Below are 12,871 nucleotides of genomic sequence, written 5' to 3'. Positions count from 1 at the left end.
ACAATGCTGGTGCGTTGAGAATACGTGCCTCTTTGATTCACTCGATCTTCAGCTTCTAGCAAAAGGAGCTGAAAGCACCAGTAACCTTACATGTACCGCATACTTAATATATATCTCTGTTGGGCATGTACTCACCTGCCGCTAGCCCATGCAACCCATTTTACGCATTTATCTTGTCTCTTTGTGATCACAACCACCTCCGTCGAGCCTTGGTTCCAAAACATAGACAGGAGCCTTTATATATCTCTCTACTACCTGCATACTCTTGTCTTTCATGCTGTCACGTTGTTAATCGTCATAAGTCCACGTGCACAGCATACGTTTTTCAGGAGTTCACAGAGGCGTGGTTTGCGTGCTTCTGCGGAAATGAGTATATTAATAATCTACCCCTTACACCAAACGAGACTTTTTTTGCTGTTTTCTTCTATTTTTCTCCATCGCTTCCCTTTTGTTTGCCGAGGATTCTATTGGCTTTGGTCCGGTCCACTTGAATCGCTCGGTGGTATAGAGATTATTTCCGGTGCGATGCATGAGAGGTGTAGCGTAATAAGCTAATATAAATGGTTTCAGTGCAGGAGCATGTGAGATTTTCAGACCGTATATTTTTCAATATACGGATGCCTACCAGTGAACGCCTCTAACATTATGAGAAAAATACGTCAGCGATGTCTATAGTCAATATAAAAACTTGTTTGTGATATTAAATATTTACTATATAGATATGCAATGCACGTATCCTGCCGCTAATAATGCTGTTCGATAGTAACTTCTAACGGCTATTTCGTAAGCAGCTGTAACTGAAATCAGGGCATGGCGCGTTCTATGCATTTTATATTCTGCAAATACATATTGTCATGGCAGTGAGAAGGCCCCTAGTATTGGTTGGCCACACAAATATACGAAATGTCGGAAACCGAGTGCTCACTCGAAGTATGAATAAAGCATAAATGCCCTTTAAGGGGCGGGAACAAGCCCGAAATTCTCACTTTTTATTTTCTTTTTCAAGAAATCATAGAAAGCTAATTATTTTTGCTCGTCACAACTGAAACTATGAGAAACTGCATGTACAGTAGGTCATCGCTAGTGCAACTCAGGCGTGAAGCATTTTCTTACAAACCCATTCAAGGTATATAAACAAACAGAAACAAGAATGGAAGCACTTCATAGAGATAATCCAACTCGTGGACGCCTATTATGAAACCGAATATTTTTTTATGGTTATCACGCAGTATGATCGACAGATCAAGCGTGTTGAAACACAACATTGAGTGTGAGGCTCCTGCTGCTCCCATACGTTGAACAGCTATCTTGTTAGAACTTGTTAGCTGAGACCCGTACCTCTGTACACCTTGCAAAATGATCTGAAATATGAAACAAATGCTTACGTAAAGGCAGCGAAGCTGCTCCATCGTTCTTACATGTTTTTTTTTACCGGCAGACTCGAGTTACACTCTATTGGTCTGATGTTTCTTCGGCGGGTACACTCGACTTACATTTTGCGAAGAAGTGGACATACCTGAATCCTCAAAGTGCCTGTTGTTTGAACGACGCGATAGAAAAGCGGAATTGACAAAGCGTGACCATCTGGGGAACTTTCTAAAGTATGACCTTTGAGTCTTGAAGGTATGCGATATAAGAGCCCTCAAGTAATATGCTCTACAAGAGTATTAAGCCATATAGGTTTGATGGCTGATTTTGGCAAGCTGGAATCATTTACCGTGCACTGGAATCAATCAGTACATTGGTGCCTTTCATTCTGCTTTCGTCTAAACGCGGCAGTAGCGGTCAGAATCGAACCCACATCCTCAAGCAGCTGAGCCCTCGAGCGCCGTAATCACTGTGCCATCTTGACGGGGTACGTGTACGTCTTCTAGAATATTTTCTAGTCTTTGCGATCATCGGACACAACATCGAAAACGAATCAAGACAGGTGGGAAAGAAAAGAAGGCAAGGAGGGCTGAGGAAAAGGCGACGGTGCAACGCCTCCACAGCCCCAGGCAACAGCTGTGTATAGGCGCCATATTGCGACAGTGCCTGCATCCGAATAGGGAAAAAGTTGAGCGCCCGGAGAAGGGTAGGATTTCTCGTCGATTCTCTCTCGCGCGTTTCCTCACTATTCCTGCGCTTTCTCTTCTAGCCATTATTGGCGCTTCGTTCCGGCGGAGCGTGTCGACAGACTGGAGTAGGCGGGGAAATGTGCGGCTTTGACAGCCTCGGCTTATGGATGCTCCAGCAGGAGGAAACGAAGGCAGAGACGTCAGTCGTCGTCAGATGCGTCTTACTTGATGGGAACGCTAGGTTTCCTGTGGGACGTGGATGGGTGTTTGCATCGCTGACTTGTGTTGTTCTTTGTCGCGATTATGCGTGTCTATCTCACCGTTCTCGAATTCTAGGAAGTAGGCGTCCACGTGTGCTTTGGCAGCCGCTTTGTGGCGCTTGCGTTATGCAAGCTCTCTGTTCCCTGCTTAAACGGAGAGCCGCTATTCACCGCTAAAGCGAAGCGACAATGCTTGAAATTTCGCGGATCTTGTGCAGTCGCCATGGAGACTGGAAATTAGTTTACTTATTGCTCTCAAAATTCAGACAGTACTGCGAAGTTTTTTCAGATAGAAACGTCTAAAAGGGAGCCATAGGTTGGTAAAGCGGGTAAGCGGGAAAACTTGCGCTCCCTTCTGGACATACGTAATCAAGACGCGACGATTTATAATAACGTAGAATACTGCGTGCGATCAAGGTCTTGTCGTTGCTATGTATTTCTTATGTTTAATAACAATGCTATCAAAATCTAACCTTACGTTTGGAAACCGACAAAACTGAGAAAAAGAGAGGAGCCCCCTTAATACAGTGTCTGTATTTCTCGTAGTTATTCACAAAAATAACGCACCGACTCTATTTCAAGTGTGTAGTAACCACTGTCAAGCCCAAGGCTTACCACGATGTGATGGCCACAATGCGACGGACATAAACAGCATTATCAATCATCTCCATTGGTAATGGGAAGGGAAAAATTATTTAAGGCCTTTGTTTCTAATCAAAGGACATCAAACCTATTTGTTCCCTCTAGCGGGTTAAAACCGCTGAAATGCTTTGAAATGCTTGCGCTTGAGGTTACGTGAATGGCCGTTTTGAAAACTATTCACTTGTGAGCTTTCTGTACTAGCCTAGAAGACCTAACAGTAGTGAGGATATTTTTGTATTGCGCAATCTGTCAAGTCAAAGAGAACGAGTGAAACAGTCAGCAAGAAGTTCAAAGACAAGTGAATGCAAGGTACACTATACGCTCCGGCGGCCAATGTTTTATGATATGTTACCTAGCAAAAATATTTGCCGCCTAATGTATTCAAAAATGATATTTACTCTTTCCCTTATACAGTAAACATTATATGCCCGTTAAATAACGCGACGAAAGAGGTTGAACGCGGAAGAGTGGTCCGTATTTTCCAGTCCATGTCTGTAGAGACACCCAAATCTTTAACTAGCGTAATCGACGGCAGCCTTTTCTCTGCTCCTGTGCGTCAAAAAGTTACTAACTGGCGAATACATCCTGCCTAAGTAGAGGTTTAGCAAGCCCTTGCATAACCTTGAACCTTCCGCAAGTATTGTCCGCCCTAAGGATCAGGGGCACAAGAAAGGCGGCCATCACGCACGCCAGTTAAAGTTTTGGGCGGCTGTACATATTCGTTACACTGAAGGCACACAAATTAGTTTCCCAATTATTTTGAGAAGTACTTTTATGTGTTAACAAATAAACATCTGCACAGGTAACGAATGGCGAGCTTTTTATAGCAATGCACTCGCTGATATGCTTGCTGTGGAAATAGCATTAATGCGAATTTTAACTTTTCATAGCAATGGCAACATTAAAATTTCGTTTCAGTGGTTGTGTTTCAGCTGCGTTTTCAACAGGGATTTTCCTTCTGCATAAACAGAGAAGAAACAATTAGCTGTGGTTTAGCTCTGGTTAACCCCAGTTGAATTGCGAAAGCAACGGCGAAAGCTTCTTTTGCCTGCTACATTATTCCCCTATAATGCCCTATCAGTGTAAGGTGCTACATTATTGGGGACCCCTAAGCTCATCCTTTAAGGGTATGACGCGAGAGCAAGCTACCAGCCCACATATAAAGTCACGCTTCAATCAAGCCGTATGGATGTGCTTGCGTGTCGTAGGGGTAACGAGAATGCAAACGGTCCTAGCAAGCTGATTCTGATATCACCTTCCCATATGAAAGGAGCGACCCTAGTTGGCACTTCCTGTCCGTGTCATAGGGGTAACGTGAATTCAAATGTCATGGCAGGCTGATTTTTTTTATGAGGAGACCGTAGCTACGCCTCTTCACGGCGCCTCTTCACAGCGCCTATTCACGGCGTAGCTGCGACCACCCGAGGTCTCGCTTTGGCTATCGCAGTATTGTTTTCGCAATATTTTTTTTTTTCAGCATCGAATGCTCAGAGGGTATACTGCCAACACTACCGTCATTACAAAGCGGTTAGTACAAATGCACTATAGCATAACGCCCACCAAAACCAACAGCTAATTAAACCAGCACCTCAGCTTCTGAAGTGCTGCATGTATATGTACAAATACACTATTTGACGCATAAATCCTAGTGCGTTCATATTCCCACGCATTGCACATTCAAAGCTGAAACAAATGAGTGCGTTCCTGCAGGCGTTGGCCAAAAGCCCGAGACTAATGAACACCAAATCCCGTTCACCGCCGAAACTGCTGAATTCGTTGCCTGAGCTGAGCTTTTGGATTCACTCATTAGTTGCTCCTCAGTCCCTTGCTTCGAGCCAATCATTGCAGCAAAAGCAATTAAGCCCTCCGGAGCGAGCATGTGCAAGAGGTGAAGCAAACGCATGTGTTTATAGTTCGGCACCTCGTCGCAGCGAAAACAGCGCGCAGCGCGCTGTCTCACCTCCTCCTAATGGATGGAGGGAGCGGACATCGAATATTCGCGAGTGCTCATGTGCTTACGGAAAAGCCACCAGAACGTTTTTTTTTTTTTTTTTCCTTTCGGCGTAATTCCTTTCCTAATTAAAGATCGGCGATGCGGGCCGCGCACAGCCTGAGCGCCATCTGTGCGGCCGTGTCGGGAAGCAGCGCTGCACATAGCCCGCAGGAATGTATAGCTGAATTTAATGACATACACATAAGAGATTGGTGTATTGTTTTTCGGGAATTCACAATCAGATTATCACCCTCGCCATTTAAATATCCTCTGATTCTTATGGGCACTCCGCAGTCCTCATTCCATGCAAAAGCTGGCGCCATTAGCATCGTAGTCATGGTGAAATTGCGCAACAAACGACACAAAAGTAAGAGGGACACGTAGCACGGGAATCCCGTGCTACGTGTCCCTCTTACTTTTGTGTCGTGTTTGTTGCGCAATTTCACCATGACTACAGTAGACATTCACCAACTAGCCCGCCAACAGCTCCTGTTAAACCATTAGCATCGCCCCACCTTCTGCCTTCTAGACTGTGCTACGACTTGCTATGGCTCCATATGTTACGATCGTAATGCACCGCACGTGTTTTACAGCCTTGTTGTCCATTCTGACCGCTGTTTGTGTGCAATTGTCACGTATTCATGTGACGATCTGCAAGGTATAGAAAAGCGTCCTTATGATTGGATAGCGGGCAACCGTGGTTATATGTTGTATAATATGACGTACGCGGCTCGTTTCCTCAGGGCGTTCATCCGAGCACAAGGCGCCTTAAGGTTGTTTGGCCGAATATATTATTTTTCCTGTATCGTGTATCAGATATTCAAGTATTTTTTTTTTTTTTCAACTGTCAAACACCTTTTTTTTTTTTTTTCAACTCGGCAATCAAACTACTGAAACCATATAACATCCCAACACTTCAATTAAGAAGAACTATTCAGAGATTTAAACTTCTGTTCTTGTTTAAACATTTGTTAATGAACCCATTTCCTTACCTGAAACCGCTTAACACATATCTGACGAGAAAGAATCAAACGCATCAGGTTTTAGCTGGACAAGGCTGCCTCCCATCCTTCCCACGTTAGCTCTTTTGTGGTGACTATAAGGCATTAACTATTAGCTTGGCAACCCTATACCATATGGTGTAAATCTGCTTTCTGCTCACAAAATTATACATTCCGCTAAGAAGGATTCTGGCTTGGTATCGTGAAGCTTTATTGGATTGTTAAATTTGACACAGTTAGTAATCGGCGTAAATTACACGGTTCTGCCTAATCTAAACCCTTGGCTTGGCGCGGGAACATTTTTCTTGATAAGCGCAAGTACTATAATACGTCTGCATAGGTTATTAATTAATATCTGTGTGGAATTCGAGACTTCGGAGAGGGAAAAAAGCTCAGGCGGTGGGTGCCAACAAAATCTGCCGGCTTGCAGGCGCCCCCCCCCCCCCCCCCCTTCCCGCCATCCGTGCTAAGCGATAGAGGGTTGGCGCTCCTTCATCCGCTGGTGTAAAGGAGTTGTGCGGCGGCCTGTACCAGCATCACCTTGGCCTCAGCGCTCCTTTCTGACGTCAGTGTCACATCACGGCGAAGAGGCCTGGGCCCGTATTCCAAGTTTGCGTCGTTATCAGAAGTGTCGCTAACTCCCTGGACTTGAGTCATCTGATTGGTGGAAACGCTAGAACCGGATGTCACAACCACTTCCTCTTCCGGCGCTTACACTAATCAGATGACTCAGGAAGATAACTACACTTTCTATAAGACGCAAAATCGGAATACGAACCCTGCTATGCGACAATCGGCACACAACTACTGCCGAAATGAATTCTGCGTTCGCAACAACCCAACCTCAAGTTTGCCTACGCGATTGCAGCGCGCGCTCCTCCCCAAGCGGCGAAATTCAGCGGCGCTCGTCGGGCACGACGCATTGAATGACTGTGCAACTATGGATGTGCAAGCTTCCTCTCTCCGCGTACAGCAGGCGCGCGGTCGCAGCACCGCGCACCAATAATTCTCCGGCGGGCAGTTTTGGGATGCTTGAAGAGCTCCTGGAAGGCTCCTACCTTCTGCCATCCCCTTCCAAGTTCCTTTCCCGTCGAGACTCCTGCCTTGTCCGACAAGCACAGACACAGTCTTCCCACCCTTCACATCCTCCATTATATCGCCGGATGCCCCTTCCGCTCAGTGCTCTTAATGCTCGGGATACCCTGACACCATGCCCGTGCTGTGGGACTGCCCACACAGCCTCCAATCACGCCAACAGTACATAAACTCTCTCCCACCCAGTTATCGACCTAGTTCACTTCGGGAGTGGCTCGCTCCACCTGAAAGGGCAGACGCGGTGGCATGCTGGAGGGCCCTCGTGTGCCATATCAACAAGGTCCTTCCGGATGTTTAATCCTTTTTTTATCATTTTTGTGGCTCTGGGCTAAGAGCCCACTTACGTTACCTTTGTTTCTGTCTTAATTCAATAAAGTTTATTCGCTCACTCAAGCGGCGTCGCGGCTGCCTAAAAGCGGGATGCGTCTTGCTAATGATGGTGATAAAAACTTTATTCTCCCACCAGATAAGGAGGCCTCCTAGTCCCCGTCCCCAGCACGCAGGCATAAAGGCGGGGGCCGGGACCTCCGCGATTAGAAGCAGGCAAAGGGGTCTTGGCTCTGCGGCTTCCGCCAGGCGGATGGCTTGTTGCTGTGGAGCAGGGACCTCGCTCCGCAGCAAGGGTTCCCAGGCTTCTCTTCAATTTATATTTGCTTTAGCCCCTGCGGAGCTAGCACATTCTCAGATTATGTGGTCGAGCGTCCCTCTCGCCCCACAGTGCTTCCATTTATCGTTGTTTTAATTGTCTATTTGGACATAATATGCCCAGACCGGGTTTATGAAATTCCCAGCTTGCAGCCGCTGCCATGCGACTACCTCCCCATCGTTTAGACTTTTATTTGATGGTGGCACCAGTCTCCTGATTAGCGTAAAATTTTCGAGAATCTCCGCATAATTTTACAGAAGCTCGTCCATGTCTTTGCAGTCGGGCGGCTTCACAAATAGCCGGAAGTTGAAAGCTCGGGCTAAGAACGGGCGCATGTGCAAGGGTGCAAATTAAGCTAATTTTTTCTGTTTAGTCGTCTATTGGACAGAATCATTGCCTCTTCCGGCGAGAACCTTCCATATCTACAGCACGATAAACGAGACAAGAGAGAAAATATATAACGACAAAAAAAGCGCTGACAACTATTTTATTGCTTGTCCAGCCGGTATATATACCCCACTGGAAGGCAGAGATAGAAATCAAGGCACACAGAACATGAGCACACATAATATTCACATTACTAAAGGGACGCGTCAACATTCGCATTCGAGATAAGCTGTTTATTTTTTTTTTATTTTTTTGACAATGCCACAGCCGGCGCACTTTACACTCTTCCGAGGGCCTTGCTATCATTTGGGCTTCCACCACATCCCTTGTCAACTGATCACGATGACTTCCTACTATGATACACTCAGTGTACAAAGGTTGGCAGGCACTCCTATCGTCATCTTCGTCACCTTCCTTGCAGCTGCTGCAGTGCTTGGCTACATGACCGGTAATATGGACATGCGTAACGTTATAATAATGTTCTTTTAATCTTTCGTTAAGACATCGGCCAGTCTGGCCGATGTAACGCTTCCCACATGATAGCGGCAGGGAATAGGTCACACCTTCCTGGCACTTTACGAATTTTTTGGCGTGTCTTCTTTTTTTTTTCTTTCTTTTTTTTTTTTTTTTTTTTTTTTTGCAGCCGCGTGGTTCATCGTTAGCCGAATTAACTTCCATGACCAATTTGGACAGCCGGTTAGGAGCCGAAAAAACAACGTCGACTCCGGCATGCTTGCCAATCCTTCTCAGCTTATGGGATACCTGAGAAGGATTCCCGGTAAAAATTTGCTACAGCATTTCTAACAAAACCGAAAATTTAGTCATCAATCTTCCCACTGCGGAGAAAAAAATCGAGACCTAAATTCCAGTGCTCTGTCCCTTTAAGGATCGACACTAGAATGAAATGATCGCTGCTGAAATTTTGCTCCGAATTTTGACAATAGAAATCTGTCACAATTTTCTAGGAGGTCAAGGGTTCAAGTCAGGGGAGGTGTCTGCACGGACGCTGATATCCACCCTGAATGCACTACTAGGGTCCGTGTGCAAGGTGAGTCCCAGTTCGTGCGCGTCCTCCGATAACTGCCTTACTTTAGGATCTTGTTTAGCGTAACCCCATTCCGGGTGCGCCGCATTAAAGTCGCCGACTATTAACATAGGGTTACTCACGGCTACCATTATCGCTCTGCGAAAGAGGGCCCTGAATCTCACCTTTCTCTGCTATGGGGTTGCTATCGGAGTGATCGCCGCCATCTTAAGCTTGGTTTGAAGCTGTTTTCTTCGTGCGGAATTTGCGCCACCTCAAAATGACTTCTCTCAAGTGGACTGGCTTCGCGCGCCGATTTTCCGAAGGACGTTCGTGGTCTCTGATTAGCTCTCACGCGGCGCGCTTTTGAAGCGCGCCGTTCCGTGTCTGCCATTGGCTGGCATGATCGGCGCGTTATTTGTTCTGTTCTGTTTTGCGTTCGCCGCCGTCGCTGCCGCTTCGTGTGCGTATGCGTATGCGCTCGTGTTTCGATGCCCCGCTTTGTACAGTTTTCTCTAGCGATTGAGATGCCGGGAAAGAGTTAGATTGTAACCGTGCCCGCAACGAACCCCTGGAAGCAGTAAGAAACGGACGTGGAACAAGGATTAGAGGATCTCTTAGATGTCTCTTCAAGAGGAGAATGACGAAAGCCTACCCTTGCTCTCCTATCATTTGCCTCTGATTGTTTGCCTTTTATCGGCGTTCTTTGCAGTTCTACATAGAATTATAATTGGTTTGCAGGAAAGGAAAGGCGCAGTATCTGTCACACTTTCGCCAAGTCTGCGTTTGGACGGTACACCGTCGCTACCGTCGCTCCTGTCGCGTGGCGTTCCTTGACGCGCGTTCAAGTGTGGGATTGCAGATGGCAGGAACGCTAGACAAGATCTTTTGGTTGGTCGCTTCGAATTTGGCGGCTGGTGACGTCACTTTTTTGTCGACCAATCAAGTGCGCCGCTCACGAGGACAGCTTTTATCGAGGACAGTATGAGCCATTAAAGGCTTTCGCCTTAATAACCAATTGACGCCGGCCCTAAGCGTGCCGTCGGGACCTGCGTTACACCCGATGTGCAGGGAACTCAACCACGCTGCCCGATGACGACACCGCGGGTTCAAATTACAGCGCGAATTGCATCCCGTGATTCGAGATGAGCCGGCGCACGGTGTTGAATTGTCGGCGCAAAATCCGTTCTGTCAGGAAAGTCAGCGACCCAACACGATTTTTCACCTCGCCGTTGAAGTAACATATCTCGCACCGCCTAAGCTGCATCCAGGACCGCGCGCTCAGAAAAAAAAAAAAAAAAAAAAAATTATGCATCAATAACATACTTGCTGTGCACCACCTTAAAATGAAAATGCACTGCAGAATATATCGTGCCATTTTCCCTGACTTGGCGAAATTTTTGTTGGTTTCCCTGACTTGTCCCGGTGCATGAAATTTCCCTGACATTTCCTGGCTGCTAGACACCCTGTTTAAAGACCTCGACGATATATTGGGGCGTTTTTAGCTTTAACCACAGCAACACGTTATATAGTTGTGTGGCTTATTTTGAGTATAATGCACTCGATTAATCGTAGATCTTAAACATAGTTTCACTACAATTCATTATGGGCTTTGTGCAACATTTTGCGAGATATATTGTTAGCTAGCTTATGTCCAGTATAATTTCACAGGGCTGATTCTAGGCCTTAATTACTACTAATCATGTGAATTCTAGGCCCTAGATACTACTAATCATGTGAATAAAATTCACTATAGCTGCAAGTAGTATACCATTGGATAGCTTGTGCAGAGTACACTTGTAATTAATGACTGCACATAATACTGCTAATTAGTTGACTAAACTTTATCCATGTACTTTTCAGTTATATTATTGTCTAGCTTACATCAAATAGAGTTGTACTGAACTAAGGTCCTGTTTCAGTTTATTAAACTAAGAATCTAGATATTTCAGACTTCACAGTAGCGCCAAGTCAGCACAATATTTCCTTAAAAAAAGTTGTTAGTAGAGATGGGGAAAATGAATTTTAACCCAATTCTTTACACATTATATACAGGCGTGTGTGCCTGAGAAAAAAAATAGAGCACTGCAGAATCTGCATTGGAGTAATGCGAAAGCACGGGTGATGCCGTTGGTTGCTTCTATTTGCTTAATTTACTTCTTGTTTACCCATTCTAGTTTTTGGTACTTTCAAATTGCGCGCAATCCCTTCCTACGCCTTTTTTTTCGGCTCTACTTCCGGTTGCGTGACGTCACATTCTTCACATCACATTAATTCACTTCTTGTTTACTCAGTTTAGCGTTTGGTACTTTCAAATTGCGCGCCAATCCGTTTTTATGCCCTTTTTCGCCTCTACGTCTGGTTGCGTGATGTCACATCCTGGTACGACGTCACACCGACAGTAGCGCCACTGGTGAGCGGCGCGTGTCCACCGCAGTCCAGAGGAGCCGAGCTGTGGCCCCTAGCTTTTCTCTGCAGCTGGTATGAAGTCACACCGACAGTAGCGCCATTGGTGAGCGGCGCGTGTCCACCGCTGTGTACTCAGACGAGCGGGCTTTTTTCTCTGCAGCTGGTATGACGTCCCTTTGCTTAAGGTCAAACGTGTCCACCGCAGTGTTACGAGAAGGGCTTGAAAATGCGCGTAATATTGCTTTTGCAATAAGGAAAAACAGGCAAAGCAGTGCGTGAATTACCCTTAACGCCCAGCCGAAAATTCTAAACAGGGCTAAAATCATCAAAAATATCACTTCAAAAAATTTGCGGTAAACTTTTTTTTTGTCAGCTACAAGAGAGTCAAAATTTTCAGACTCCAGACATTTGATATGAAGTGAACCTTCGGTACTGCAGTTTCTGCCCCGCCCAAGACGGCTGATGCTAGCTTCACTTTTTTGAGCGCCATTCCCACTCCAGCAATTTTTTTTATAACCTTCTTGGTTCAGACAAACTGGCTTTCTATCGATCTTGAGCAGACCCAGAGTACAGTTGGAGTTATCTGAAAACTTGAATTTTCCAAGCATAGAATTAATGAGCTGGCACATAGAGGATCATGTGCAATTAACCTCCTAACAGTAATTAACACAAAGCAGTGATATGCATAAAATTTAACACTACAAATTTCAGAAAGCTAGATTAAAGCATAGAAACTGACCTTGACAGAGATGCAACGTGAATCATAAACATACATTACCTTGCTTCCGCAGCCCTGCTTCTTCAGAGCTGCCATATTTTGTGTCTACAAACATGTCACACAGTACCAAAAACAAGTTTATTGTAATAACAGTGAAATAGAAAGCTACATTTGCATCGGGTTAAGCAAGTGCAGTAAATGTCTGGTTTTCAAAGCCAGAACCTTGCACCAAGTCCACTTTCTCCCCCACATACTATCAATTCACTTGTTCCAGACTCTCATAGAGGCTACAGGAGGGGTAATTTGATTAATTGCTTTAAAAACTCCTAACATGCAAATCTAAAGTGTTGAACATAGGTGTGAAGAAAATCACTTGGAATGCTTTACTAACACGTATCAATAAAATAGGGCACTTAGTTACAAACATGGCAGGTGATAGCTACCACCATTTCTAAGATTGGTATTGATTAAAAACACTAACAAGAGCACTTAATTTCCCATTGTTCATCATATTCCAAGCATAAAACAGTGACAAACTTAGATGTGCACACCAGAGGAGCTAAGACAAACTCCTACATGGCTACTTCAATAAAAACTGACATTCTCGGAACTTGGCACTCAAATGCATCGACAGCTCAT

This window comes from Amblyomma maculatum, chromosome 6, assembly GCF_055883805.1.
Source record: "Amblyomma maculatum isolate TAMU_Amacu chromosome 6, ASM5588380v1, whole genome shotgun sequence".
Classification (NCBI taxonomy): Eukaryota; Metazoa; Arthropoda; class Arachnida; order Ixodida; family Ixodidae; genus Amblyomma; species Amblyomma maculatum.
Note: the sequence above shows the minus strand (reverse complement) of the source record.